Source organism: Muntiacus reevesi, chromosome 5, assembly GCF_963930625.1.
Source record: "Muntiacus reevesi chromosome 5, mMunRee1.1, whole genome shotgun sequence".
In the NCBI taxonomy this organism is placed as follows: domain Eukaryota; kingdom Metazoa; phylum Chordata; class Mammalia; order Artiodactyla; family Cervidae; genus Muntiacus; species Muntiacus reevesi.
The window spans coordinates 72,077,399-72,103,693 of NC_089253.1; positions in this window are offsets into that span (position 1 = coordinate 72,077,399).

A 26,295-nucleotide genomic window follows, 5' to 3' on the forward strand; every position below is an offset into this window, starting at 1 on the left:
CTAGTTTGCATTCCCACCAACAGTGTAAGAGGGTTCCCTTTTCTCCACACCCTCTCCAGCATTTATTGTTTGTAGACTTTTGGATAGCAGCCATCCTGGCTGGTGTGTAATGGTACCTAATTGTGGTTTTGATTTGCATTTCTCTGATAATGAGTGATGTTGAGCATCTTTTCATGTGTTTGTTAGCCATCTGTATGTCTTCTTTGGAGAAATGTCTGTTTAGTTCTTTGGCCCATTTTTTGATTGGGTCGTTTATTTTTCTGGAATTGAGCTTCAGGAGTTGCTTGTATATTTTTGAGATTAATCCTTTGTCTGTTGCTTCATTTGCTATTATTTTCTTCCAATCTGAGGGCTGTCTTTTCACCTTACTTATAGTTTCCTTTGTAGTGCAAAAGCTTTTAAGTTTCATTAGGTCCCATTTGTTTATTTTTGCTTTTATTTCCAATATTCTGGGAAGTGGGTCATAGAGGATCTTGCTGTGATTTATGTCGGAGAGTGTTTTGCCTATGTTCTCCTCTAGGAGTTTTATAGTTTCTGGTCTTACATTTAGATCTTTAATCCATTTTGAGTTTATTTTTGTGTATGGTGTTAGAAAGTGTTCTAGTTTCATTCTTTTACAAGTGGTTGACCAGTTTTCCCAGCACCACCTGTTAAAGAGGTTGTCTTTTTTCCATTGTATCTCCTTGCCTCCTTTGTCGAAGATAAGGTGTCCATAGGTTCGTGGATTCATCTCGGGGCTTTCTATTCTGTTCCATTGATCTACATTTCTGTCTTTGTGCCAGTACCATACTGTCTTGATGACTGTGGCTTTGTAGTAGAGTCTGAAGTCAGGCAGGTTGATTCCTCCAGTTCCATTCTTCTTTCTCACGGTTTTATATCCATTTTCTGCTCTTTATTCAGGGAATCTGCTGACTTCAAAACTCCACTCTAATATAAAAATAGAAACGATCTCTCCCAGAAGCCAATACCTTGGAGCTGCCCCAGCGGCAGCTTTTGCTCTGAAGAATAAGGTTTGTGAGCTCAGTGCAATTGCCGTTAGATAAAGTCATGACCATCCCACTGGACTCCTAGGCTTGGGCATGTTTTCTGTAGACCTGTGAGAGGACCTCAGACTAGGCAACATGCAACCCACCCACAACTTCCCCACACTTCACCGGCACAGAGAGTGCCCATTGCTATTCCTTCCAGCTACGCCTAGGGGTATCTCTCTACCACCCTCTAACTTGTAGCTGGAGCTGCAGCTTCTCCAGGTCTTCACCAGCCTGGTGCTCCCTCTCCTTTCTGTGGCATTTTTGTTTCTTCCAAAGTTTAGGAATGCCTCCTTTCTCAGAGAAAGACCTTATGTTGATAGTCTTCGTTTCAATGACATGAGAATTTCAAGTACCAACAAGTAAACAACATTGCAAAGTTGTTTCCAGAGACAGGAAGGATCCTTCAGTCACTTGCCCTCCTCTCATCCTTGGCCTGAAGATGAGGATCCAGTTATCTGAACAGTTTGATTTTATCTTTGGGTATAAATCAGTTCACTTTATCTTTGTGAATAAATAACAGGGAGAGGTGACTGCTACCTACAGCAAAGCCCACCATGACAAGAGAGTTTTGATCTTTTAATTAATTTAGTTACAATAGATACAGTAATGACCACAAATTTCCTTTCATTTGGAGCCCTTAAAAGTAAGCACTTTTCTTCAAAAATTCTTTAATAAAAACACTGAAAAACAGAAAACATCTTTTAAAAAGGAAATTTTCAAATGGATTTTGCAGATTTCCTATATTATTTTTTTAATCCCTGGTTGAAAATATGTAATTTATCTTCTCAGGAAACAAGGGTGATTGCTTGAGATGATAAATGACCCTACTCTATATTGCTTTAAATTCCCCTGAAAAGAAAAGAAATATTATTACATGATATTGTCAAAATATCCCCCCAAAAGCAATTAACCCCAAGAGTAACCTATAACAATGAAGATGAGTGTGTATGGCAAGGAAGACCACCTTGTCTCCCTCACTGTGGAGTCCCACATTCTTGAGTGGTCCCCACTGTACCATTGCCAGACATATTACTAACACCATAGCACAAAGGTCATATGAGCAGTCCATGGGAAGTTCGGGGGAATAAAAATTGCTACTACATGGAAGATAAAGTAAAATCCAATCTATCCTCACTTTCCTGATTTGAACAGTCTTTTTTTTTTTTTTTTCCACCGCTCATGCAGCTCAGTATCAAAACACAACTCAATCAAAAAATAGGCAGAAAATCTAAATAGACATTTCTCCAAAGAAGAAATACAGATAGCCAAGAGGCATATGAAAAGATACGCAGCATCACTAATTATTAATTCAAATCAAGACTTTTGGGCTGGCCACAAAGTTTGTTCAGATATCATCTCACATTGGTTAGAATGGACATCATCTAAAAAGTCTACAAACAATAAATGTTGGAGAGGCTGTGAAGAAAAGGGAAGCCTCCTACACTGTTGGTGGGAATGTAAGTTGGTACCACCACTATGGAGAACAATATGGTGATTCCTTAACAAACTGAAAATGGAGCTAACATATGATCTAGCAATCCCACTCCTGGGCATGTACCCTGTGTGTGTGCATGCTAAATCACTTCAGTACTGTCCAACTCTTTGCAACCCTTTGGACTGGAACCTACCAGGCTCCTGTGTCCATGGGATTCTTCAGGCAAGAATACTGGGGTGAGTTGCCATGCCCTCGTTGAGGGATCTTCCTGACCCAGGGATTGAAACTGCGTCTCTTAAATCTCCTGCTTTTCAGGCATGGCCTTTACCACTAGCACCACCTGGAAAGCCCAGTATACCCAAGGAAAGCCATAATTCAAAAGGATATATGTACCCCGATGTTCAATTCAGCACTGATTACAGTGGAAGACCTGGAAGTCAAGACATGGAAGCCATCTAAATGTCCACAAGAAAGAAATGGATAAAGAAGAGGTAGATAAATACACAATGGAATATTACTTGGCTATAAAAAAAAAAGAATGAAATAATGTCATTTGCAGCCCAAATGGATGGACCTGGAGATTATCATACTGAGTGAAGTATGTCAGACAGAGAAAAACAAATACATGATATCGTTTATAATAATATGTGGAATCTAAAGAAATGGTAAAAAAAAAAAAAAAATGGACCTACTTACAAAACAGAAGTCGAGTCACAGGCTGCAGAAAACAAACGAGGTTAGCAGGGGGTAAAGTAGAGGGAGGGATAAATTGGGAGATTGAAACTGACATAATACACACTACTATATATAGAATAGATAATAAGAATACTGCATAGTATAGGGAACACTATGCAATGCTGTGTAATGACTTTCATGGGAATAGAATCTAAAAAAGAGTGGGTGTATATGTATGTGTATAAACTGACTCACTTTGCTGTACGGCAGAAACTAACACAATATTGTAAATTTATTGTACTCAATAAAAATAAAATGAGTAAATAATCATATGCTGCATTTTCATATTTTAATATGAGAATATTGTATTTTATCTATTTCTAGACTGTTCTACTGCTCTGTTTATCCTTCTTCCAGTACTTTATCATTTTTGTTATTGTAGCTTTGTATTTACTACAAAGTAGAGCTATTGTCTCTGCTGTGGGAGTGTTGGGGTTGATGTAAAGTAAATGCAAGAACTCAGAACCCTAGGACAGTAGTTACACCAGTCAGAAGCTAATTGGATATGTTCAAATATATTTTACCAAAATTGAACATTTATCTCATGAATAAAATATTATGAAATATAATTAATATAATATATCCAGGTGTGTCTTGATAAATTGATAAGCCATCTCAAATGTAACAAAGCCCATAGATTTGTATCAATACTAGAAGGTTAATATGCTCTCTATGACTAGATCATAGGGAAGAATCACATGATCATCTCTGTAGATGATGGAAGAAAATGTCATTTGATTCAATGCTAAATTTGTTTCGAGAGTATAATTTTCTTAGTAAACTAACATAACTGAAGATGCAAATCTCAAACTGAAAACCAGCAGCATTCTTGCTAGCCAATGCACTTGGACAAAATAACAGAAAATACAAAACATTTTAAAAGATTCTATTGCTTTTGATTTTCTAATTTGTTAACTTTCCCATATATCTTTATCAGTCTTTTCCTTTCACCTTCCTTAGATTTTCTTTCTTTTTTTTACATCTTCTTCAGTTTTCTTTAGTGGATTACTTTTCTTTCTTCTTTATTGTTTTGTGATGTCAATCTTTGAGGTATGAACTTTCTTATAAGAAAAGTTCTAGATGTATTCTATAAGTCTTTGCCACATCTCATTAATTCTAACATACACTTTTTCTTTGTTCATTTTAACATCTCTGAGATAGAAATTTGACTCATAATTATCAACAGCATCTTACCATCACTGTGGCCAGGAAGCAGAGGTGATATGGCTGTCACAGCACAAACTTGACCATACATGTTGATATTTTTACTATTTTCATTACTTTATTTGAGATGCCAGCACTACTGGTAATTGCCATTGAAATGTTTCAAAAATTCCCCCTATAATTTGGCATTGAAATTAAGTATTATGCATACAGAATACGTGGAAATGTATCAGCAGGGCACACATTTACATCAATGATATACATTTTAATATTAGACAAAGAAATGCAGTTCTGTATTTTCTTGCAAAGCAGCTACTGAATACATTACTGGATCTAAGAAGAGAATGTATCTCCAAGTAGATTAAGCTGTGTTACATTTTGTTCCTGAGATGCATGAAAAAGGATTGCCCATCAACACTAAACAAAGAACCAAATAAAGGGGAAATTGCCAAATCCTTTGGAACAGAGAGAAGAAATTTCAAAGCAAAGAGAGCTGGTATGTCTCATACATGCATAATGCAGGACAATTTTCAAAACATCAAATAGCAATTTGACCGAGACTTCCTGCTGATTTTCAACAGAAGCTGCTTAAATTCTAGTTACATATGATCCAACTGAAAAAAAAAAAAAAAAACAACTATGAGTTTGATCAAATAAGAAACACAGCTAAAATATCAGCATTCTTTGCCATGCCTTTGAATTATACCCAAAATGCTAAAGGTGGTTTAGCATTTAGCAAAAAGAAAAAGATATGTTCACAGGATATAAAAGTAGTAACTATTATTTTATTATACTCTGTATAGCTTTTGCTAGCCAGAATTTGCCATGATATTTAGTTATAAACCGCAGAATGATATCTGATAATGAGATGTTCCTCCAAGATCTATTAGGCATACACAGGAAAATGGGCGAACAACGGTTGAGGTGATGGAGAACTGGCTAAATGTCATCTGGAAAAGCTGTGGTGAGTCTTAAAAGATAAGTAGGGGTTTTCCAGGAGGATGAAGAAGGGACTTCACTACAAGCCAGGGGAAGAGAATAAGAAAGATACAGAAGAAAATGAACTCATTTGGAGAAAGAAAGATTCAGTTTGGAACGAAGCTTCTACATGGCAAGGGACATGTCTGTTTGGTCATACCCTTCAAGTTACATCAGGGTGATCCATTACATATTATATGTAGATTCTGGTAGTGGAGCCTTTCAAGGATGCCACAGCCTTAATCGCACTATTTGAGGTGCTGCCTACTTCTGATTCTATTCCTCTACTTCCCCCTGTGTCTATCATAGAGCCTGTTGGACATTCAAGAAATATTCTAGAGTTGAAAACAAAATCATATAATTTTTGTAGCTTCACCATTCCCCTCAAGAATGCTGAGAACATAAAAGGCCTCAATACATGTATTGAGTAGTGGTGGCCTTATTTGCCCCAAATTTTCATGAGCTTAGTTGGCAAGGTTCATTGCCAAACACTGGATGCACTATATTTATTTCTTCTTCAGGCTGCTTGTTTTCCCACTATACGCATAACGCTCTCTCCGGCCCCTCCACAGTACCTTGCCCTTCGCCGCCTCAATTTCTGCTTGTCCCCTTCCCTGCCATTTCATGCACACCCATATAATGGTGAGTAGTTAAAGCATTACGGTCAACTGTAAGGTAACATTTCCTCTGAGCAGTGGTACTTTGGTTGTCAGCTCACTCGAATTCCAGGCGTTAAAAAAATCCTACAATTCATCTGTGTAAAATCATCATTAGTGAGATCGTATTTAAATCTTCTTTAGGTCCTCTTAGTTTAAGCAAAAGCCAAAGACCTTATACCTTCTCCCCATTACCACCAAATAAATGAAAATAAAACAAAACAGAGCTCAATCTTGGTCTCAGAGGTTAAATTGAAGCTCTTACATTAACAGGAAAGAAATGTTTGAGATGTGCATTATAAATATTTATGATAATTATTTTTTCTGACCTGGGAAGTTTCAGTCTATCCAATTCAAGATGAAAGATCTACCCAAGACTGGATGTAGAGGAGGGATGGTCTGGGGAGATGCAGACAGACAGACAGGTGGATATACAGATAAGACATTGACCATAAAACATAATATTGCTTTAGCTTTAAGCAAAGGTCTTGTTCATTAAACAACAAATATAGGCAAAAAATCTTCCATCTCTTCTAGATTTACATTATTATTGAGACCATGGATAACTCCTTTGCTTCAAAGAAAATGTTCTGTTTCACAGAACCAGGATTGATTACCACCTTGTTCTGGCCAAGGAGAGGCACTGAATACAGTAACCCCAATTTACCATATCACTAATTTGGCAACAGAAGATTATTCTTAATGGACTGAAAGAAAGCTACCATTTTTCTTCTGCATCTTTAAAGCCAATGTTTCTTGCTTCTTGAAAGAGAAGCAGTGTCACAAATTTCATTACTGTAATACAAACTCTAAGAGCTGGCAGGGATGTTAAAAGGCACCTAGTCCAATCTTCTCATTTTATGGATGAGAAAATATATATACATATTGTCTTGTTCCAGACTTTACAACACCCTGGTGACAAAGCCAGGACAGAACCCAAGTTCTGACTTTTTGCAACTAATCTGCTGAAGACATCTTATGGACCAAGTGCTATCTATCAGAGACATCTCAGTTACCCATGCAGCCACAGACTGGGCTGCCATAAAAGTCAAAATTGCTTAAAAGGTCTCTTCCTACAGGTGGAAGGACTTAGGAGCTACAAGTAAAAAAAAATAATGAGATAAGTTATTTGGAGAAATTTGTAATTGAATCTGAGACATAAAAAAGTCTTATCACTGCACAAGGGCTGCTAGTCAAAGTAGTTCTGAGAAAAAGACAGATGACCAATACCTGCAAGCATCTCTGCATTTTCCAAATGAGGAAACTGAGTCATGGGGAAAACCAACAAAATCACATAGCCAAAGAAGAAGTAGGTCCCAAGCAAAGACTTCTCTTTCCTGGGATGCATTCTGCAACCCAAAGCTGGAGTAATTCTGAGGCACTCATGATTCAATGAGAACGCCAGCTCAATCAATAAATAATACAGAGAGCTGAGAGATTGAGGTATCTCGGCAGTTCTACCAAGATCTATTAAGAGTAATTTTAGCTCCCTTTTGAATTGCAGTCCTTTTTCTCTGAGTTCTGCCAGAGGTTTTTATTTTATTTGTTCTTGCATTTTGGACAGCCTCCTTGTTGGCTGTGGGATGGTTTTCATTATCTCATTTCATTTGGTTCTTTCAGTCTGTTTCTGTGATTGGTGTGGGCTGGAAATGGACTCCAAACAGGCCTGAATGGGAGGAAGGAGGACTCTCTCAACAACTCAGCCTGTCCTCCCCTTGGACAAGAGTCTTGCATCTTCAACTGGGAGCACCCTCATGAACCCAGGACACCCAACTTCCGTTCTTGCTCCAGTCACACTCATTCTGTTATTTGCTGCAGGCCATGAGATACTTCCAAACTCAGCAAACACTCTTCATATTTACTTTGAGAAGAGAAGCGCCTGGTGTTTATAGGATTCCAATCAGTTTAAAACCCACACAATCAATCAGCCAGTCAAACAACAACTCTTATTTGGATAGCTACTAGGCATCTGACACTTGGAGAAGTCATATAATGAGCCCAGTGGAAACTGTGGTTCAGAGGGTCTGGAAGTATTCCTCACTGACTTCTACAGCCTTGTTCCTGCATGGATGGATAGGATTCCTTCTCAGACAAGGCAGATACATTGACCAAGGTCATGCAACTGCTCTGTGTCAGAAGCTGACTAGCGATACTATGTATAAAACAGATAACTAATGAGAACAAATCCTATCGTTTCTCCAGTGGATCTTCTTGACCCAGGAATCAAACCGGGGTCTCCTGCATTGCAGGTGAATTCTTTACCAGTTGAGCTACCAGGGAAGCCCTATAGCACTGGGAACTTTACTTAATGCGCTGCGGTGACCTGAATGGGAATGAAGTCCCAAAGGGAAGGGATAGATGTATATGTGTGACTGATTCATTTTGCTGTCCAGTAGAAACTAACACAACATTGCAAAGTAGCTATACTCCAATAAAGATTGATTTTAAACAAGGAAGTTGAAATCAAAGCAAAGTATGTCTACTATACCACAGTACTTTTTTACACACACAATTTTCTAAGACATTGCGATGCTAATCTCCGAAATGGCATGCTGTGATTTGCATGGTCCTTTATGAAATAGCACCTAACTATACCACTTTCCTGCTAGCTGCTCCCCAGAATTCAATGTGGACTTCACTTTGCAGGAGAAAGTTGTCACGATTCCAGTGATGAGAAAGTCACGCTTTAGAAGTCTGAAAAAAACTGACAGCCTCCTGCTAAGCATGCCTCAACCACACTCTGTCTAGCTGAGTTAAAGCTGGGTAACATACCTGTTCTTGGCACTGACTCAACAGTCTTACGTTTCTTTCCTCACCACAGCATGATGGAAACTGTGCTGTTCTATTTCTTTCGGAGGACATATCCTTTTACAACAAGAGCTCTGGAAATAGTCTGGCCATTCTACTGGTAAGGCTGAGAGGCTGCTGGATTCTTAACTGTGGTTCTGGTAGAAGTGAAATAGTAAGTAAGTGTTAGTTGCTCAGTCATATCTGATTTTTTACAATCCCATGGACTGTAGTCCGCCAGGCTCCTCTGTCCATAGAATTCTCCAGGCAAGAGTACTGGCGTGGGTAGCTATTCTCTTCTCCAGGGGATCTTCCTGACCCAGGGATTGAACTCAGGTCTCTCACACTGCAGGCAGTCTTTACCATCTGAGCCACCAGACAAGCCCAGAAGTGGAATAACCTACCCCTAAGCCAGAGCCTTGGGAAAGGCTGAGGCAGAGGACTGGTGTGGACTGACTTGAAACTCTTGTTTACTTGGAGTGTTAGTGAGGTTTCTGAAAGGACTAGAACAGTGCCCTGGGTGCTGTGACCCTGTGCATCTACCATATTTTAACTAATAAAGGAAACAGAGATTTCCTCAGGTTTTCAGAGCCTCACTAAGACCAGGTTCTGATTTACTTTTTAATAAGTAGGAATTCAAGTCAAGTCAGGAACTTATGTTATTGGACTAGGGCTTTTTCAAGCTCCATGTTGTTCAGTAAGCTGCTCACCCTTATGAACCTATACACCTTTTGTAGACTCAAGACTTATGACCTTAAGGACAGTGATAGAAGATATCAAACAACTAAATGCCATGATGAATGGTTCTAGCAATACATGTTTGAATAATGTGGGAAAAAAGGAACTGTGTGGAACAATTTGAGTGGGGTTTTTTGTTTATTGGGGACTTTTGTGTGAGGCTTTATTGAGAACCCAGTTTGAACCTAGTACATAGGGAGGAGAGGAGAGTGGAGATTTTGGGCCTCAGGAATGAGCATATGAAGTGGGTGTGGACTGGTCTGGACCTTAGCTGTGCAGGGTCATTTTCTGCCCCTGTCCCAGTGCCAACAGAGGCCAAGATACCTGCCCAGAGGATGGCTTTCACTGTCTGGAGTTGACTTTCTGCAAAAGACACTTAAGGCAATTGTATTTTCATTCTATCAAAAATAAAAGCTTCTTGAAGAAGCTAACAAGGCCAGTTCAGATCAATTGAAAGAATTGCATTACATGACAAATGAAGGGAAGCACCATTTTCACATAAAGATGTATTGCAACCAGCTCTCTCCCCAGGCATTGATCTTGTAATTCTATCAAAAAACCAATAGTAATTAACTTTGTTCAGCATTATTCTTGCATAAACCAATATTTTCTATAGCTCATAATTTAGTGATTCTCTAGGGGTTTTTTTTTAATTTATTTTACTCTTTTAAGTTGAATTATTGCATCACAAAGGAGAGATAGATTAACATATGTGAGGACTTTTGAGGGAGACATACGTGGTATGAACTGTAACTCTGCTAACTACCAGTTATGAGACTTTGAGTAAAAAGAATATCATTCTCTGATGATTGATTCTCTGGGCAATTACATGCAGTATAATACTTGCCTGATAGGAATGATGGGGCATTAAGTAAGATAATGTAAAAAACACATACAGCAGTCATTCAATAAATTAGAAGGAATGTCATTCTTATCTAATTCTATAAGCATTTCCTCTATTTATGAGAGTTGGGAAAGGGGCATCATAAAAATCTTTAATTATTTTTGTTAGACACCAACACACACCAAAAGTCAGTATGATCAGATAAATACGGTATTGGTAAAAGAACAGATTTGTAAATAGAATAAATAATTTGGAAGTGGAAAATACAACACACACACACACACACACATATACACATACATATATATCAGTTCAGTTCAGTTGCTCAGTCATGTTGTCCAACTCTTTGTGATCCCATGGACTGCAGCACACCAGGCCACCCTGTCCATCACCAACTCCCAGAGTTTACTCAAACTCATGTTCATTGAGTCGGTGATGCCATTCAACCATTTCATCCTCTGTCATCCCTTCTCCTTCTGCCTTCAATCTTTCCCAGCATCAGGGTCTTTTCCAATGAGTCAGTTCTTTGCATCAGGTGGCCAAGGTATTGGAGTTTCAGTTTCAACATCAGTCCTTCCAGTGAATATTCAGGACTGATTTCCTTTAGGATGGACTGTGCTGCTGCTGCTGTTAAGTCACTTCAGTCGCGTCCGACTCTGTACGACCCCATAGAAGGCAGCCCACCAGGCTCCGCCGTCCCTGGGATTCTCCAGGCAAGAACACTGGAGTGGGTTGCCATTTCCTTCTCCAATGCATGAAAGTGAAAAGTGAAAGTGAAGTCGCTCAGTCGTGTCCGACTCTTCCCTACCCCATGGACTGCAGCCCACCAGACTCCTCTGTTCATGGGCTTTTCCAGGCAAGAGTACTGGAATAGGTTGCCATTGCCTTTTCCGAGGATGAACTATACATGATGTTAAATATTCATTTAAATTCAGTAGAAAAAGGATATGTTTTCTTTTTAAATATCTACACATTTTGGTCTTCATCTAGAAGAAAAAGAGGGAACTCCATTATATCACCGGTAATACTAAAAAATCAATCACAAAAGGATTAAATATTTAAATGTGAAAAAAAAGTAAATCTTTGTAAGAAATATTTTGGAAAATACTGGTACAATGTAACCTAGCTAAGTCTTTTACTCTAAAAGCTATAAAATAATGATGGAAATTGTTAGCTATATAAAAATTAACAACAATCATATGGAAAAGCATGCACTGCAGAAAGTCAACAAATACAGCATAGATTTGGGTAAAAAGAATTTGTAACACAGGAAGGTATTAGTATACACACCAAACAAAAATGATTAAAAATTTAAAGAGTAGGTAAAATACATAAAATATATAAATATAAAAAGCAGTAGAAGTATCAATTTTGTAAGCGAAAAGATGATCAAATGCACTCCTAGTCAGAAAAATGCAAATCAAAAGGAATAATGAGATATTACCTAATGTTTATCAGAACAGCAAAACTGTTTTAAAACTGTAAACACTGAAACAGATTTTTCCACTAGAATGAAAGCTCCACAGGCAAGTGATATTTTTGTCAGTTTTATTCGCAGCCATAGCCTGAGTCTAAAATAGATGCTGAGAAAAATAGCAGATGCTTATTCAACATTTATGAAATGAGCAACAAGCAGCTAACAATTCTACCCTACTTACTATGTACCAGGCACTAATTGCTCTGCAGGTATTAACTCATTTCATCTTCACAACACTCTTAATGAGGTAAGTGCTATTTCCCCATTTTACAGATGTGAAATCCGAGGTACAGAGTGACACAGCTAACAAGCAGCAGAACTAGGAACACAACACAGACAGTCTGGCACCAGATTTTCTGTGCCTGAACACAAGGGTGTGTTTTTACCTCTCCCCACGTCCACTGTGCTGGTTGGGCTGTGGGGAAAGAGCAAGGTCTTTACTTTTCTAAGGGCTGTGGAAATTTAACCTTTATTATTTCAACCAGCTCTCGAGATAACCCTAAAAGGCACACATTTACCATATTTCTTGTCAGTTGTAGAAACGAAGTCCAAAAGGGAGGGGATCTATGTATATGTATGGTTGATTCACCTTGAACTACAGTAGAACTAATACAATATTGTAACGCAGCTATACTCCAATAAGAATTAATTTTAAAAAATAAATGAAATAAAATTACAGCGTACTAAGTTAAAAAAAGAGAGAGAGAGAGCATAGCCTTTTAATGAAACAATTTGGCAAGAATTCCACCCCTAAAAGCAAAAATACCGAAAAGAAAGGATATGTGCGAGTATGTTTATCATCCCATTGTTCAGCGAGTAAAATGGAAACAAAGGCAATGGCTGAATGATTTATGGCTAATACATAGCACAGAACCGCGTGAAGCTATGAAAAGAGAAAAATTGGAATTATGGCAGTTGATTCAGATCAGTGTTAACAATGAAGTTTTGTTAAAAAAAAAAAAAAGCAAACAAGATGCAGAAATACAAAAATAATATGATTCCCATTTTGTTTAAAAAATAAAGACAAAATCCCTACCTGTGCCTCTGTGTGTGTGTGTGTATGTGTCTTTATGTGATTACATTACTAGAGAAATACTTCTGGGTTGTTACCATGGGTGGCCAGGGGCTTAGAGCTGGGTACTGACATGAGTAGAATAGGGAAAGTAGAAACTAAGCTAAAATTTTAGGGAAACATAAGATTGTAGTTTTTAAAATGTATTTGATCACATTTATGCACTTGTATAAAATAATGTTAAACAAAAATAATTGAAAGTGTCTATTCATATTTGTTTTTCCCTTTTTTAAGTGGATTCATTTTCTCATTTTGAGTTGTAAGAATTGTTTATATATTCAGGATATAAGTCCTTTATTAAATGCATTTCGTAACAACATTGTCTCCCAGTTTGTGGTTTATCTTTTAATTTTATTAACACTATTTTTTGAAAAGTGAAAGATTTAAATTTTGATGTAATCCAAATTATCACTTTTTTTCTTTTATGTTTAAGTGCCTTTTATGAGTTGTCTAAGAAATATTTGCCTACTCCCAGTCACAAAGTTTTTCTCCTATGCTTTCTTGTAAAAGTGTTCTTTTTGTGTTTATTCATTTCTAGTTAATATTTGTTTATGGCTTGATATAGGGGCTAACATTTGCTTAAAAATCTTTAGTCATCAGGGGAATGGAAACTAACATCACACTGAAATACCTCTACAAATCAACAGAATGGCTAAAATTAAAAAACTGGCAATGTAAGTGTTAGTAAGCATGGTCAGCAACTGGAACTCTCATACATTATTGAAGGGAAGTAAATGTCATAACCACTTTAGAAAATTTGACTATTTCTTATAACGTTACCCTGTGATCTACTTATCCTGTGTTCCAACAGTTCCACTTCTAATTATTTACATGAAGAGATATACAGAAAAACTTATAAATCTTCACGCAGTTTTATTCATAGCAGTTCCAAACTGGAATTAACAAAAATTTTCATCAACAAGGAAGTGAATTAAAAAAAAAAAAACAAAAAACTTGTACATGCATAATACTACTCATTTTTTTTAAAGCTGCTGGTTCAAGCAATAATATGGATGAATCTCAACATCATGCTGAATGAAGAAGTCAGATATAAAAATGTACACATGTTTAAATGGCAACAGCTAGAAACTTCAAGTGACAAGATAAATCCTGGAGATGTAATGTACAACATGATGACCACAAATATAACTGCAGAGGAAAGTTGTAAAGACAGTAGCTTCTAAGAGTTCTCATCATAAAGAAAAACATTTTTTCCTTTTTTTGGATTTGTGTAAGATAATGGATGTTAACTAAACTTACTGTAATAGTCATTTTACAATATAGGTAATCAAGTGATTATACTGTATGCCATGCTATATGCCAATTATATCTCAGCCAGATTGGAAAAACTACATAAAAGAATAAAAGCATACATATTTAATGTTTCATTTATGTGAAATCAGGCCAGTGGAGTTACATAAGGGAGGGCTAGGGAGACAATGACTTCAGGTTCACAAATGTGAACTTTTCGGAGTGATATAGAAATAAATGTCCTTTATCTTGACTGGGACAATGAAACACACAGGTATATATTCGTCACACTGATTGAACTGTACTCTTAAGATGTGTCTATTTTATTATGTGTAAATCATATTGGCTTCCCATGTAGCTCAGATGGTAAAGAATCTGCCTGCAATGCTGGAGATCCAGGTTCCATCACTGGGCTGGGAAAATCCCCTGGAGAAGGAAATGGCAACTCACTCCAGTATTCTTGCCTGGAAACTTCCATGGACAGAGGAGACTAGTGGGCTACAGTTCATGGAGTCAAAGAGTTGGACATGACTGAGTGACTAACATGCAGAAATCATATTGGAAAAGGTCAGTTTTCATTGCAATCCCAAAGAAAGGCAATACCAAAGAATGTTCAAACTACCACACAATTGCACTCATCTCACATGCTAGCAAAGTAATGCTCAGTATTCTCCAAGCTAGGTTTCAACAGTACATGAACTGAGAACTTCTAGATGTTCAACCTGTATTTAGAAAAGGCAGAGGAACCAGAAATCAAATTGTCAACATAGGTTGGGTCATAGAAAAAGCAAGAGAATTCCAGAAAAACATCTACTTCTGCTTCTTTGACTATGCTAAAGCCTTTCACTGGGTGGATCACAACAAACTGTGGAAAATTCTTCAAGATATGGGAATATCAGACCACCTTAACTGCCTCCTGAGAAACCTGTATGCACACAAGATGTAACCAACCATTAGAACTGAACATGGAACAATGAACTGGGTCCAAATTGGGAAAGCAGTATGTCAAGGCTGTATATTTTCACTCTGTTTATTTCACTTAAATGCAGAGTACATCATACAAAATGCCAGACTGGATGATGCACAAGCTGGAATCAAGACTGCTGGGAGAAATATCAATAATCTAAGATTTGCAGATGACACTACCCTTATGGCAGAAAGTGAAGAGGAACTAAAGAGTCTCTTGATGGTGAAAGAGGAGAGTGAAAAAGCTGGCTTAAATCTCAACATTCAGAAAACTAAGATCATGGCAACTGGTCCCATCATTTCCTGGCAGATAGGTGGACAAACAATGGAAGCAGTGACAGATTTTATTTTCTTGGGCTCCAAAATCAATGAAGATTGTGACTGCAGCCATGAAATTAAAAGATGCTTGCTCCTTGGAACAAAAGCTATGACAAATCTAGACAAGTTATTAAAAAGCAGAGACATTACTTTGCCAATAAAGGTCCATATAGTCATTATGGTTTTTCCCATAATCATGTATAGATGTGAGAGTTGGACCATGAAGAAGGCTGAGCACCAAAGAACTGGTGCTTTTGAACTGTGGTGTTGGAGAAGACTCTTGAGAGTCCCTTGGATTGCAAGGAGATCCAACCAGTTCATCCTAAAGGAAATCAATCCTGAATATTCATTGGAAGAACTCAATGGAGCTGAAGCTCCAATACTTTGGCCACCTAACATGAAAAGCTGACTCATTAGAAAAGACCCTGCTGCTGGGAAAGATTGAAGGCAGGAGGAGAAGGGGATGACAGAGGATGAGATGTTTGGATGGCATCACCCACTCAAAGGACATGAGTTTGATCAAGCTCTGGGAGATGGTGAAGGACAGGGAAGCCTGGCATGCTGAAGTCTATAGGATCACAAAGAATTGGACACAACAGAGCAAATGAACAACAACCACAAATACTTCAAAAGTAAAAAGTAGGAAAATAAATGAATTTTAAAAATAAACTATGCAATAAAATCCCCAACGGGATCTTTTTGGGTTCACGAAGACAATTGTGATTCACACTGATTTTCAGACTTCTCTGATTCTTGCCAAGCTCTCATAACTATTAAGGATGAATTCCTGTCCAAATGTATTCAAAACATCTCATCCAATTTTTTAAAAGGGGAATCCTCTTCTCCTCCAAAAATTCAGATCCATTTATTTTCTGGTCATTTTCCATAAACTATAAATGTCCATCTTGAGAAATTACAAGGGTGAGTTTCTTGAGCTAATATCCATTCTGAGTAGTAGGAGTATTTTTGGCCAACAGGAACAACTATTGACCATTGCTATATAATCCCTAACATGTTTTAATGAAATAGGTAGTACTCTATCAAGGATTTGTGAAACTGTACCAGCCTCTGACTCTTTAGACTCCCTCTTGTTACCAAATAGCCCTAGAAAACTCAGTGTAGACCCTGCTCTGTGCTTCTGTGGATGCAGAGTCAGGTCAGATAATGATCAGAGAGCAATGGCTGCCCATTCAAATCACATGTACAGCTTTTCAAAAATACTTCTTCTCAGGGCCCACCTCAGGCTAATATATCAAAATATTTTAAGTGAGGATTGGGTAATGATAGTCATAAGCAGTCCCCATGAGCAGTCAGAATTGGAAATCACCGTTTGAAAGGGAGAGGAAAAAAGGTATGTCATTTGCCACTTTTTTGAAGACACATACCTGGTGGCATAAAACCATTTTTTTAAAACCATTTTTAAAAGAGTATAAAGCATGTACTCCACACTGAGAAAAGAAAGATTAGTATTTTAAAAATTAAGTTAAAGAAGTAAAAGTATAACCTCAGAATTTTCTCTTCTAATTTGATTGCACAGCCAGGCAGATACTGATGTTTGATTCTCAGGCCAGCAGTGATGCATGAGACAAGTGCTCGGGGCTGGTGCACTGGGAAGACCCAGAGGGATGGGATGGGAAGGGAGGCGGAAGAGGGGATCGGGACAGGGAATACATGCAAATCCATGGCTGATTCATGTCAATGTATGGCAAAAACCACTACAATACTGTAAAGTAATTAGCCTCCAACTAGTAAAAATAAATGGAATAAACAAATAAAGAGGTGAAGAGGTGCAAGGCCAAAAAAAAAAAAAAAAAGTAAAACACAGTCTTCGAGTGGGTGACTGAGTCTGACACACCCAGACATCATAAGAGGGTCACTAAATTTCCCTGATTTGCAAATAATTGTCTTTTCTGCCAGGTCTTCAGCTCTCTGGTAAGGTTGAGCCAGCTAGTGTGTCATTTGTTAGTATTTGCTTTATTTTTCTACCTTTTAGTCATCTCATTCATTTGCCTGGAATGTCTGCTCTGGTGGGAAAAAAAAAAAAAACACAACACCATATGTCCATTCGAAGCAACATGGATGGATGTGGAGATTATCATACTAAGTGAAGCCATTTAGACAGAAAAAGCAGCTGCGCGGAGCTGGGGTGGTGTCTGTGTGATGCTGGAGCAGTGTGAGGAGACACACCACGTCCAAGAGAAACCCCAGTAAGACGGTAGGCACTGGAGCGGCTGTGAGGAGAGACCCCGCACCCAAGGGCAAAGGAGAAGACCTAGCAGGAAGGTACGAGGGGCGAATTCACGTTTAGAATCAAACCCCATTCCCGCCAGAGATGCTCTGAGGGCTCAAGCAATCCTTGTGTGCACCAGGACCCAGAGACCCCACAGAGACTGAGACAGAACTGTATTTGAGCATCTCCTGTGGAGGGACGGGTCAGCATTGGGCTGCCGCAGGGATAGGGGCTCTGGCTGCAGCAGACCTGGGTGTGGCATAAGCCCTCTTGGGGAAGGTCACCATTAACCCCACCATAGAGCAGCCAGAACTGACACAGGACTGGGAGATAGACTCTTGGAGGGCACAAACAGAAACTTGTGAGCACCAGGACCCAGGAGAAAGGAGCAGTGACCCCACAAGAGACTGACCCAGACCAGGTCAGGAATGTCCAGGAGTCTCCAGTGGAGGTGTGGGTTGGTGGTGGCCTGCTGCAGGGTTGCGGGCAATGAGTGTAGCAGTACAAGAAGGTGGTCACCATTATCTTCATTACCTCCACCATAGTTTGGCTCCAGGTAAATAGCAGGGAGGGAACACAGCTACACCCATCAAGAGAAAACTGGATTAAAGATTTACTGAGCATGGTCTGGCCCATCACAATAAGACCTAGTTTCCCCCTCAGTCAGTTTCTCCCATCAGGAAGCTTCCATAAGCCTCTTATCTGTCTCCATCAGAGGGCAGACAGACTGAAAACCACAATCACAGAAAACTAACCAATCTGATCACATGGACCACAGCCTTGTCTAACTCCATGAAACTATGAGCCATGCTGTGTAGGGCCACCCAAGACGGACAGGTCATGGTGGAGAGTTCTGATAAAATGTGGTCCACAGGAGAAGGGAATGGCAAACCACTTCAGTATTCTTGCCTTGAGAACCCCATGAACAGTATGAAAAGGCAAAAAGATAGGACACTGAAAGATGAACTCCCCAGGTCAGTAGGTGCCCAATACGCTACTGGAGAATGGTGGAGAAATAACTCCAGAAACAATGAAGAGATGGAATTAAAGCAAAAATAAAACCCAGCTGTGGATGGGACTGGTGATAGAAGCAAAATCTGATGCTGTAAAGAGCAATATTGCATAGGAACCTGGAATGCTAGGTTCATGAATCAAGGCAAATTGGAAGCGGTCAAACAGGAAATGACAAGAGTGAACACTGACATTTTAGGAATCAGCGAACTAAAATGGACAGTAATGGGTGAATTTAACTCAGGTGACCATTATATCTACTACTGTGGGCAAGAATCCCTTAGAAGAAATGGAGTAGCCATCATAGTCAACAAGAGAGTTCGAAGTACAGTATTTGGATGCAATCTCAAAAATGACAAAATGATCTCTGTTCATTTCCAAGGGAAACCATTCAATATCACAGTAATCCAAGTCTATGACCCGACCAATAATGCTGAAGAAGCTGAAGTTAAGCAGTTCCATGAAGACTTACAAGACCTTCTATTATTAACACCCCCAAAAGATGTCCTTTTCACTATAAGGGGACTAGAATGCAAAAGTAGGAAGTCAAGAAACACCTAGAGAAACAAGGAAATTTGGCCTTGGAGTACAGAATAAAGCAGGGAAAAGGCTAACAGAGTTTTGCCAAGAGAAGTTTTTTTACAGTTTGGTCATAGCAAACACCCTCTTCCAAAAACACAAGAGATGACTCTACATGTGGACATCACCAGATGGTCAACACTGAAACCAGATTGATTATATTCTTTGCAGTCAAAGATGGAGAAGCTCTATACAGTCAGCAAAAACAAGACTGGGAACTGACTGTGGCTCAGATCATGAACTGCTTATTGCCATATCAGACTTAAATTGAAGAAAGTAGGGAAAACCTCTAGACCTTTCAGATATGACCTAAATCAAATCCCTTACAACTATACAATGGAAATGAGAAATAGATTCAAGGGATTAGATCTGATAGACAGAGTGGCAGATGAACTATGGACAGAAGTTCAAGACACTGTACAGGAGACAGGTATCAAGACCATGCCCAAGAAAAAGAAATGCAAAAATCAAAATGGCTGTTTGAGGAGGCCTTACAAATAGCTGTGAAAAGAAGAGAAATGAAAGGCAAAGGAGAAAAGGAAAGATATACCCATTTGAATGTAGAGTTCCACAGAATAGCAAGGAGGGATAAGAAAGCCTTCATCAATGATCAATGCAAAAAAATAGAGGAAAACAATAGAATGGAAAGACTAGAGATCTCTTCAAGAAAATTAGAAATACCAAAGGAATGTTTCATGCAAAGATGGGCTCAATAAATGACAGGAATGGTATGAACCTAACAGAGGCAGAGGATACTAAGAAGAGGTGGCAAGAATACACAGAAGAACTGTACAAAATAGATCTTCACTACCCAGATAGTCACTGTGGTGTGATCACTCACCTAGAGCCAGACATCCTGGAATGTGAAGTCAAGTGGGCCTTAGAAGCATCCCTACGAACAAAGCTAGTGGAGGTAATGGAATTCCAGTCGAGCTGTTTCCAGTCCTAAAAGATGATGCTGTGAACGTGTTGCTTTCAATAAGCCAGCAACCTTGTAAAACTCAGCAGTAGCCACAGGACTGGAAAAGATCAGTTGTCGTTTCATTGTCTTTCATTGCTCAAAGAAGGGCAATGCCAAAGAATACTCAAACTACCACACAATTGCACTCATCTCACTTGCTAGTAAAGTAATGCTCAAAATTCTCCAAGCCAGGCTTCAATATTATGTGAACCATGAACTTCCAGATGTTCAAGATGGTTTTAGAAAAGGCAGAGGAACCAGAGATCAAATTGCCAACATCCATTGAATCATCAAAGCAAGAGGTCCAGAAAAACATCTACTTCGGCTTTACTGACTATGCCAAAGACTTTGACTATGTGGATCACCATAAACTGTGGAAAATTCTGAGAAATGGGAATACCAGACCACCTGACCTGCCTCTTGAGAAATATGTATGCAGGTCAGGAAACAAAAGTTAGAACTGGACATGGAACAACAGACTGGTTCCAAATAGGGAAAGAAGTATGTCAAGGCTCTATATTGTCATCCTGCTTGTTTAACTTCTGTGCAGAGTACATCATGAGAAATGCTGGGCTGGATGAACCACAGGCTGGAATCAAGATTGCCGGGAGAAATATCAGTAATCTCAAGTATGCAGAGGACAGTACCCTTATGGCAGAAAGTGAAGAACTAAAGAGCCTCTTGATGAAGGAGAGAGAGGAGAGTGAAAAAGTTGGCTTAAAGCTCAACATTCAGAAAACTAAGATCATGGCATCTGGTCTCATCACTTCATAGCAACTAGATGGGGAAACAGTGGAAACAGTGACAGACTTATTTTCTGGGTCTCCAAAATCACTGCAGACGAAATTAGAAGATGATTACTCCTTGGAAGTAAATTTATGACCAACCTAGACAGCATGTTAAAAAGCAGAGATATTACTTTACCAACAAAGGTCCATCTAGTCATGGCTATGGTTTTTCCCGTGGTCATGTATGGATATGAGAGTTGGACTATAAAGAAAGCTGAACACCGAAGTGTTAATGCTTTTGAACTGTGGTGTTGGTGAAGACTCATGAGAGTCCTTTGGACTGCAAGGAGATCCATCCAGTCCATCCTAAAGGAGATCAGTACTGAATATTCATTGGAAGGACTGATGCTAAAGCTGAAAGTCCAATACTTTGGCCACCTGATGTGAAGAACTGACTCATTTGAAAACACCATGATGCTGGGAAAGATTGAAGGTGGGAGGAGAATGGAACGACAGAGGATGAGATGGTTGAATGGCATCATCAACTCAATGGATATGAGTTTGAATAAATTCCTGGGAGTCAGTGATGGACAGGGAGGCCGGCATGCTGCAGTCCATTGGGTCACAAGGAGTCGGACACAACTGATTGAGTGAACTGAACTGAACTGAACCGAAAGATAAACATCACATAATATCACTTCTATGGGAAATCTTAAAAAATGATGCAAATGAAATTATTTACAAAACAGAGACAGACACATAGACTTAGAAAACAAACTTATGGTTTCCAAAGGGGAATGGTAGGTGGAAGTGATAAACTGGGAGCCTGAGATTGACATATACACACTCTTTTACTTAAAATCAATATCCAACAAGGATCAGCTGTATAGCACAGGCAACTCTGCTTAATATTCTATATAACGTAAATGGGAAAAGAATTTGAAAAATAGGTACATGTGCATGTATAACTGAGTCACTTTGCTGTACATCTGAAACTAACACAACCTTTTAATCAACTTTTCTCCACTATAAAAAAAAAAAAAAAGATTTTTAAAAGACGTAAAAAGTAAACAAAAAACATGCTTATTCTTTCTTTAAAACCTGGCCTAAACTCCTCTAACAGGGAGTCTTCCATGATATAGAGAGCCTTCTCACATGTTGCCTGGAGCTTTGCTACTCGAAGTGTGATCTGTGAATCAGCACCGTCACCATCATCTACCCTAGAGCTTATGAGAAATGCAGAATCTCAGGTCCCACCTCAGACTTGTTTGAACACTATGCTTGCTTAGTTGCTCTGTCATGTCCGATTATTTGTGACCCTAGGAACTGTAGCCTACCAGGCTCCTCTGTCCATGGGATCTCCCAGGCAAGAATATTGGAATGGCTTACCATTTCCTTCTCTGGGGAATCTTAGTCCCTGGGGAACCCAGGGGACTGAACCCACATTTCCTCTGTCTCCTGCATTGAACACTGTTACCTGCCATATCAATAAACATAAGATACTGTGGCCATTGAGCCATCTATCTCTGCAGCCACCCCCAAAAGTGCAGCCCAAGAGGATTTAGGATAGAGAAAAGCAGGATACGAGCCCTAGACACTCAAGGTGCATATCAAAGGAATGACTTATTTCATTAAGCCCAGACTCACATCGTCCCATTAAAAAAAAAAAGTGCTAAATCACTAACTTGAGATGTCTGATAATATTTATATACATTTAAAACACACAGCACACTATTTTATACTGGTTTTGGATAGATGTATGAACGTTGAAAGTGACAAGTCAATGGATGAATATACATCAAACTCATGTTAGTGATGGCTTCCAAACTAAGGGTAAGAAAAATATGATTGGACCATGTGGTCAGAAGAAACTTCTCCTATATCTGGGACTCTATTTTTCTAACTAGAAAATATGTATAATAATAGTATGTGTGTACCTCATAAATTTGCTGTGAGTATTAAATAAATTAATGTAGTAAAGTATTATGGTAGTGTATAATATATATTTTCAATAACCAGATATATTCCAATAAAATATGTATTAGAATCTTAGGTTAAATTAAAATTCTCTGCTTGTATGATTTGTAATGCATAAATGAATGATATTCGAGGGGAAAAAAAGAGAATTGCCAGAGAACACCCAGACAGGCTAAATATTAAAAAACCTATGGTGATGAGTTTTTTGGGAGATTCCAACTATTCTGCCCCTTCCCATGACTGCTAAGTTACTGGTTTTTATGGTTACTGACTGAGAGCCTTTTCTTTTATCTTTGTTATGTATTTGTGAAATCTCAATCAGCCCCTACCGGACAACCCTTTGTTGAACTTCTTATTATGGCCAATTAAAAAAAATTAATTGGAGTTCAGTTGCTTTACAATGTTGTGTTAGCTTCTGCGGTACAGCGAAGTGAGTCAACTATCCATATACATATGTCCCCTTTTTTAGATTCCCTTCCCATTTAGGTGATCACAGGGCAATGAGGAGTGTTCTCTGTGGTATAAGTGGGTGGACGGCCTAAAGAAACATTTCTCCAAAGAAGACCAAGAGGCATATGAAAATGTGCTCAACATCACTAATTATTAGAAAAATGTAAACCAAAACTACAATGAACCATTGGTTTTAAGGCCACTGCTGAAATGAGAAGCGAATGTGAACAGTTAAGCTGGGACACCACACAACTAAATTTTCTTACCAAGAATCATGTGTTTTTCTTGAATGAATGTCCCTCAGATTGTTGCAAATTTTGGTTCATTTCCAGCATTTTGAAAAATGTTGCTGATTGTTTTCAGGAAGGAGCACATTTTAAAAGGTCCTTACACCATCACTCTAGAAACACTCTTTCCAGGGACTGATCTTTTTTTTTTTTTTAGTTAAACAGAGCTGATTATGACAATTCATCAACAAAGCCTTATACCTCAACCACCATTAACAGGATTCCCAAGAAAGCCCTTTAGTACTAGAAGTTTGTCTTCTGGCCTCTATGCAAGCTCAGTTTTAAATTCAGGTAAAGGGGATTCTAAAAAACAGTTTTATGGAGTGCATAATATTGTGTCATTTTCTGCTGTACGGTAAAGTGACTCAGCTTTATGCATACATATATAGCCTCATTTGGGGGTTCCCTTCCCCTGTAGGTCATCACAGAGCATTGAGTCGAGTCCTTGTGTTCTACACTAGATTCTCATTAGTAATCTACAGAATGCAAGTTTTTGGAGCTCTCTTTCTTTAAAGCTATGTCATCTCTGAGGCTCAGCCCTTCGAATTTGAGTTGTCTCTGTCTCCCTGAATTTCAATGTATATCTTGTCCCTCAGTTGAGAGTATTATGCTTTGCTTGAGTTTCCTTCCTGTCTGCTGTTGCAGAAAATTCTTCTGCGAAAAAAGCTGAAATAATTGGGTAATTTACCTCATCAGTTTCCCTTCCCTTTTGTATCATAGTTCTATATTTTCTATTGTCCAGTGCCTAAATATGCATTTTATATTTTGTCCAGTTTCCTGGTTGTTTACAGTAGGAAAGCAGTCACTCCTGAAAGGTCCTAAGTGGAAGTCTGTTGGGGAAAAAAAGAAATGCTTCGTGAATATTTTATGTTTTTGCACTGTCAGGGCTTTCTTGGCAACGTTACTGACAACCTGGGTTAAATGATTAAATAATGAACATGCCTTATAAATTAGAGATGGCAAATTGCTCTGGGGAGATTTAAAATTTTATCTTTTTCAGAGTTTTTTGCTTACATTCTGTTGGTAATAAAAATCTGGGGACCTTCCTTTTCTCATCACATAAAGGATTTTTTTTTTTTACTTTTCAGAGCAACAAAGATCTCTCTCTTTCTCTCTCTCTTTCCTTCTCTCTGTCCCTGGAAAATGGCAACAGATTTGCCAGGCATCCTATATGAGTTTTGCATCTCATAATATCCAGATTCCACTCCTGTGGTGTCACTTTTGCATTTGCAGTACATTTATTCCTTCATGCTCCATGGTGAGGAACTGACGTGGCAGTAAATGCTCTGTTTTGTTTTGTTTTTTCCCCTAAAGAGATTTTGTGTTTCCTGTCAGGATAAAGGCAAGTTGCTAAGTATAGACACAAAAACTTAACAAAGTCTCTTCACTTTTCCTGATGATAAACTTAACGCATGCTCATATTAAAAACGTTTACTTCTACAATAAACATGGAAAATTATGAAAAGAAAATACTGTAAACATTTTGAAATATTTTTGAGAGAGAAACAGAGAAAGATCAGTAGGGAAACAAAATGAGAAGAAGAGAAAGGAAAGAGGGAAAAGAATAGTAAAATTGTTATTAGTTTTTCATTTAGCATAATATTATGAGTTATTTCCTATGATGCTAAATAATCTTTAGAAAAAACTATTTATTACTTGAAGAGTAGTCCATTTATTAGATCTTCAATATACTATTTGCTCATACACATGTCATTAGGCATTTAAGATATCTCAAGCTTCATCTATTACAAATATTATTTCTTACATGTAATTCCCTAACCATATCTCTGATTACAATATATTCTTAGGATACATTCTATTCTTAGCATATTTGCTTAGAAGTTGAAAAACTGGGTCAAATGGTGTGATGATTACTTTTATGTGTCATTTTGACTGGGTCGCAGTGCATAGATATGTGCTCCAATAGTATTTTGGATGTTTCTATGAGGGTTTTTTTGAATAAGATGAATATTTAAATTGATGGACCTTGAATAAAGCAGTTATTCTCCATGGTGTAGGTGGGCCTCATCCAATCAGTTGACAGCCTCAATAAAACCAAAGACTGACCTCTTTCAAGCAAAAGATAATTCTGCCAGGAGACAGCCCTTCAATTTCAGCAGCAGCATCAGCTCTTCCTTGGGTCTTCTGTCTGATAGGCCTTCAGACTCCAACCACAGCAGAAGATCTTCTCTGGGTCTTCAGCCTGTCAGTCCATCCTGGAGATTTTGGACTCACCCTCCTCCACAATCGCACAAGCCAATTTTGTAAAACAAATAAATCTCTTTTCACATATTTACACATTCTCCTAGTTCTGGTTCTCTAGAGAACTCCATCTAATACAAATGGCATGAACTTCTTAAAGAGTCCAAAACCACGCTGACATCACCAGATTATTTGGCAGTGTTTGTGAGGGGCTTCTCTTTTATTTTTAGGAGAAGATTTTGCCTCTTTTCTGATAGTCCATGGATAAAATTTCCATGTCAAGAACACAGAGAAGGAAGAACCAACTTCTTGGCTCTTAGCAAGAGATACCTCTAAGGTTGTATTGCCCTTATATTCAATTTGTTTTTACATTTTGTACTCTAGGAGAATAAGAGAGGTTTTTATCATTCGTTTTATT